Source organism: Corythoichthys intestinalis, chromosome 11 (genome assembly GCF_030265065.1).
Source record: "Corythoichthys intestinalis isolate RoL2023-P3 chromosome 11, ASM3026506v1, whole genome shotgun sequence".
Classification (NCBI taxonomy): Eukaryota; Metazoa; Chordata; class Actinopteri; order Syngnathiformes; family Syngnathidae; genus Corythoichthys; species Corythoichthys intestinalis.
Window position 1 is genome coordinate 19,000,589 of NC_080405.1, and position 6,000 is coordinate 19,006,588.

Consider the following 6,000-nt stretch of genomic DNA (forward strand, 5'->3'; position numbering starts at 1 on the left):
GTGGGATTTCCAATGGAATTTACATTGCATTGATGCCATTGACGGCCATGCATGTCGAATCTACTGATGCCAATGTACTTGGATTCAATTGATTATATGGATGTCGATGCCATTGACTGCCATGGACGTCCAAAATTTTTCCCATTCATTTTCAATGGGGAAAAAACAAAATTACCCCAAATCAACAGAAAATGACCAGATATCAATAGGACGTGTCCCCCAAACTTCCCCAATTCCATTGACGCTTATGAAGGGTGCCGCCATTGACTTACATGGACGTCCAAAATTTTTCCCATTCATTTTCAATGGGGAAAAAACTAAATTTCTCCAAATCAACAGAAAATGACCAGATATCAATAGGACGTATATCCCAAACGTCCCCAATTCCATTGACGCTTATGGGGGGTGCTGCCATTGACGTCCATGGACGTCCAAAATTTTACCCATTCATTTTCAATGGGAATTTTTTTTTTTCCCCAAATCAACAGAAAATGACTACATATCAATAGGACCTGTCCCCCAAATGTCCCCGATTGAATTGCTGCTTATGGAGGGTGATGCCATTGACGTCCAGGGACGTCCAAACTTCCCATTCATTTCCAATGGCATTTCTTCATGTTTGTTCATTCTTTTGATGCCAATGTACTTGGATTCCATTGACGCTTATGTAAGTTTATACCATTGACGTCCATGGACGTCCAAAATTTTTCCCATTCATTTTCAATGGGAATTTTTTTTTTTTCCCCAAATCAACAGAAAATGACTAGATATCAATAGGACGTTTCCCCCAAATGTGCCCGATTGCATTGCTGCTTATGGAGGGTGATGCCATTGACGTCCACGGACGTCCAAACTTCCCATTCATTTCCAATGGCATTTCTTCATGTTTGTTCATTCTATTGATGCCAATGTACTTGGATTCCATTGACGCTTATGTAAGTTGATACCATTGACGTCCATGGACGTCCAAAATTTTTCCCATTCATTTTCAATGGGAATTTTTTTTTTTTCCCCAAATCAACAGAAAATGACTAGATATCATTAGGACGTGTCCCCCAAATGTCCCCGATTGCATTGCCGCTTATGGGGGGTGATGCCATTGACGTCCATGGACGTCCAAACTTCCCATTAAATACCAATGGCATTTCTTCATGTTTGTTCATTCTTTTGATGCCAATGTACTTGGATTCCATTGACGCTTATGTAAGTTTATACCATTGACGTCCATGGACGTCCAAAATTTTTCCCATTCATTTTCAATGGGAATTTTTTTTTTTTCCCCAAATCAACAGAAAATGACTAGATATCAATAGGACGTTTCCCCCAAATGTGCCCGATTGCATTGCTGCTTATGGAGGGTGATGCCATTGACGTCCACGGACGTCCAAACTTCCCATTAATTTCCAATGGCATTTCTTCATGTTTGTTCATTCTATTGATGCCAATGTACTTGGATTCCATTGACGCTTATGTAAGTTGATACCATTGACGTCCATGGACGTCCAAAATTTTTCCCATTCATTTTCAATGGGAATTTTTTTTTTTTTCCCCAAATCAACAGAAAATGACTAGATATCATTAGGACGTGTCCCCCAAATGTCCCCGATTGCATTGCCGCTTATGGGGGGTGATGCCATTGACGTCCATGGACGTCCAAACTTCCCATTCATTTCCAAAGGCATTTCTTCATGTTTGTTCATTCTATTGATGCCAATGTACTTGGATTCCATTCACGCTTATGTAAGTTGATACCATTGACGTCCATGGACGTCCAAAATTTTTCCCATTCATTTTCAATGGGATTTTTTTTTTTTTTCCCCAAATCAACAGAAAATGACTAGATATCATTAGGACGTGTCCCCCAAATGTCCCCGATTGCATTGCCGCTTATGGAGGGTGATGCCATTGACGTTCATGGACGTCCAAACTTCCCATTCATTTCCAATGGCATTTCTTCATGTTTGTTCATTTTATTGATGCCAATGTACTTGGATTCCATTGACGCTTATGTAAGTTGATACCATTGACGTCCATGGACGTCCAAAATTTTTCCCATTCATTTTCAATGGGAATTTTTTTTTTTTCCCAAATCAACAGAAAATGACTAGATATCAATAGGACGTGTCCCCCAAACTTCCCCAATTCCATTAACAATTATGGAGGGTGCTGCCATTGACGGACATGGACGTCCAATTCTCCCAATCTTTTCTAATGGCTTTAACTATGTTTAGTGCCAATGACTGGCATTATGATCCATTCTATTGATAGACCTGAGTGGGGCTAAGATCTGTATCTCCACAGAGGAAAGACCAAGGTGTGTAATTTCTCCCGAAATTGCAGTTTCTAGTTATTATTTATTATATCTTCATCTTATTCTCCGCGTTTTTTCGGCGCGCCGCGCAGCCCGAACCATACCACCGATCGGCACCGTTGAAGTATCGGCACGACCGGATTTTTCGCGCGACGCAGGGACTTTTTCAAAATCCCCCGAAAAATTTTCCGTTCGCCCGTAAACGGCAATTTTCCGAAAAAAAAAAAAAGTTAAAAAATGTATCTAGTCCTACAATTTTTGACCAAATCACATAATTTGGGTATCAAAAATTCCGGGACGATGAGGGGCATAAAAGTTGTATACAGAATTTGGCAAAAATTTACGGTTCCCCGGAAATTTGCCAAAAACTTTCCTATTCATTTTGAATGAAAAAAAAACGCACGCTGCACAGCCCGAACCGTTTGACCGATCGGCACCGTTCAAATATCGGCACGACCGGAATTTTCGCGCAACGATGCGAATTTTTCAAACGGACCCGAAAAATTTTCCCTTCGCCCGTAAACGGCAATTTTCCGGAAAAAAAAAAAAGTTTCAAAATGTATCTAGTCCTACAATTTTTGACCAAATCACACAATTTGGGCATCAAAAATTCCGGGACGGTGAGGGGCATAAAAGTTGTATACAGAATTTGGAAAAAAATTACGCTTCCTCGGAAATTTGCCAAAAACTATCCCATTCATTTCGAATGGGAAAAGTCCCATTCACTTCCAATGGGATTTCCAATGGAATTTACATTGCATTGATGCCATTGACGGCCATGCATGTCGAATCTACTGATGCCAATGTACTTGGATTCAATTGACTATATGGATGTCGATGCCATTGACGGCCATGGACGTCCAAAATTTTTCCCATTCATTTTCAATGGGGAAAAAACTAAATTTCCCCAAATCAACAGAAAATGACCAGATATCAATAGGACGTGTCCCCCAAACTTCCCCAATTCCATTGACGCTTATGAAGGGTGCCGCCATTGACTTCCATGGACGTCCAAAATTTTTCCCATTCATTTTCAATGGGGAAAAAACTAAATTTCTCCAAATCAACAGAAAATGACCAGATATCAATAGGACGTATACCCCAAACGTCCCCAACTCCATTGACGCTTATGAAGGGTGCTGCCATTGACGTCCATGGACGTCCAAAATTTTTCCCATTCATTTTCAATGGGAAATTTTTTTTTTCCCCAAATCAACAGAAAATGACTAGATATCAATAGGACGTGTCCCCCAAATGTCCCCGATTGCATTGCTGCTTATGGAGGGTGATGCCATTGGCGTCCACGGACGTCCAAACTTCCCATTAATTTCCAATGGCGTTTCTTCATGTTTGTTCATTCTATTGATGCCAATGTATTTGGATTCCATTGACGCTTATGTAAGTTGATACCATTGACGTCCATGGACGTCCAAAATTTTTCCCATTCATTTTCAATGGGAATTTTTTTTTTTTCCCCAAATCAACAGAAAATGACTAGATATCAATAGGACGTGTCCCCCAAATGTCCCCGATTGCATTGCCTCTTATGGAGGGTGATGCCATTGACGTCCACGGACGTCCAAACTTCCCATTCATTTCCAATGGCATTTCTTCATGTTTGTTCATTCTATTGATGCCAATGTACTTGGTATCCATTGACGCTTATTTAAGTTGATACCATTGACGTCCATGGACGTCCAAATTTCCCATTCATTTCTAATGGCATTTAATTATGTTTTTTCATTTTATTGATGCCAATGTACTTGGATTCCATTGACGCCTATGTAAGTTGATACCATTGACGTCCATGGACGTCCAAAATTTTTCCCATTCATTTTCAATGGGAATTTATGGGACGTCGGCGTCATCCGCACGTTGGACTTCGTCGACTGGACGTCGGCGTCATCCGCATGTTGGACGTCGGCGACGTTTGCTAGTTGGACGTCATCACCGTCCGCTCATTGGACGTCGGCGCCGTCCGCTCGTTGGAAGTCGGCGCCGTCTTTATGTTGGATGTCGGCAGCGTCAGCACTTTGGACGTCGGCAGCGACAGCAATTAGGACGTCGGTGACGTCCGCTCGTTGGACGTCGCCAAACTTTGGACGTCGGCGTCGTCCACTCTTTTGACATCGTCACCATCCGCTCGTTGGACGTAAGACGGCGCATTCTGCACTTTTGACGTTTGCTTGTTGAACGTCGTCATTGTCCCACGTTGGACGTCGGCACCGTCCGCTCGATGGACGTCGGCAGCGTCAGCACTTTGGACGTCGGTGACGTCCGCTCGTTGGACGGCGCATTCTGCACTTTTGACGTTTGCTTGTTGAACGTCGTCACTGTTCCACGTGAGATGTCGGCACCGTCCTCTCGATGGACGTCGGCGTCATCTGCTCTTTTGACGTCTTGGACGTTGGTGACGTCCGCTCGTTGGACGTCGCCAAACTTTGGACGTCGGCGTCGTCCACTCTTTTGACATCGTCACCATCCGCTCGTTGGACGTAAGATGGCGCATTCTGCACTTTTGACGTTTGCTTGTTGAACGTCGTCATTGTCCCACGTTGGACGTCGGCAGCGTCAGCACTTTGGACGTCGGTGACGTCCGCTCGTTGGACGTCGGCGCCGTCAGCAGTTTGGAAGTCGGTGATGTCCGCTCGTTGGACGGCGCATTCTGCACTTTGGACGTCGGTGACGTCCGCTCGTTAGACGGCGCATTCTGCACTTTTGACGTTTGCTTGTTGAACGTCGTCACTGTTCCACGTGAGATGTCGGCACCGTGCGCTCGATGGACGTCGGCGTCATCTGCTCTTTTGAGGTCTTGGACGTCGATGACGTCCGCTCGTTGGACATCGTATTCTGCACTTTTGACTTTTGCTTGTTGAACGTTGTCACTGTCCCACATGGGATGTCGGCGTCATCTGCTCTTTTGACGTCGGCCTCTCACGCTAACTTTTGACGTCGGCGCCGTTTGCTCGTTGGACGTCGTCACCATCCGTTCGTTGATCGTCGGCGCCGTCCTCTCGATGGACGTTGGCGTCATCCGCTCTTTTGACGTCGGCGACGTCCAATCCACTCTGAGGTATACGCATAAAGTAGGAAACTGACCGGGGATCGAACCACCATCCTCTCGTACCAAGGTCAGCGATATTAACACTGAGCTATCCATTTGCTAAATGCAGTGTTGTGTGATATGTATATAAAGTTATCATGTATGTGATACAGGCATTGACAAAAGCTAACTTGGTATTGACAGAGGTTCGATCCTACGACCTCCCGCATCAAAGTCATTTTCAATTGGAATTTTTTTTTTTTCCAAAAATCAAAAGAAAATGACTAGATATCAATAGGACGTGTCCCCCAAACTTCCCCAATTCCATTTACACTTATGGAGGGTGATGCCATTGACGTCCATGGACGTCCAAATTTCCCATTTATTTTTAATTATGTTTTTTCATTCTATTGATGCCAATGTACTTGGATTCCATTGTAAGTTGATACCATTGACGTCAATGGACGTCCAAAATTTTTCCCATTCATTTTCAATGGGAATTTTTTTTCCCCCCAAATCAACAAAAAAACGACCTGATATCAAAAGGACGTGTCCCCCAAACTAGTCCAATTCCATTGACGCTTATGAAGGGCGCCGCCATTGACGGCCATGTACGTCCAAATTTCCCATTCATTTCTAATGCCAT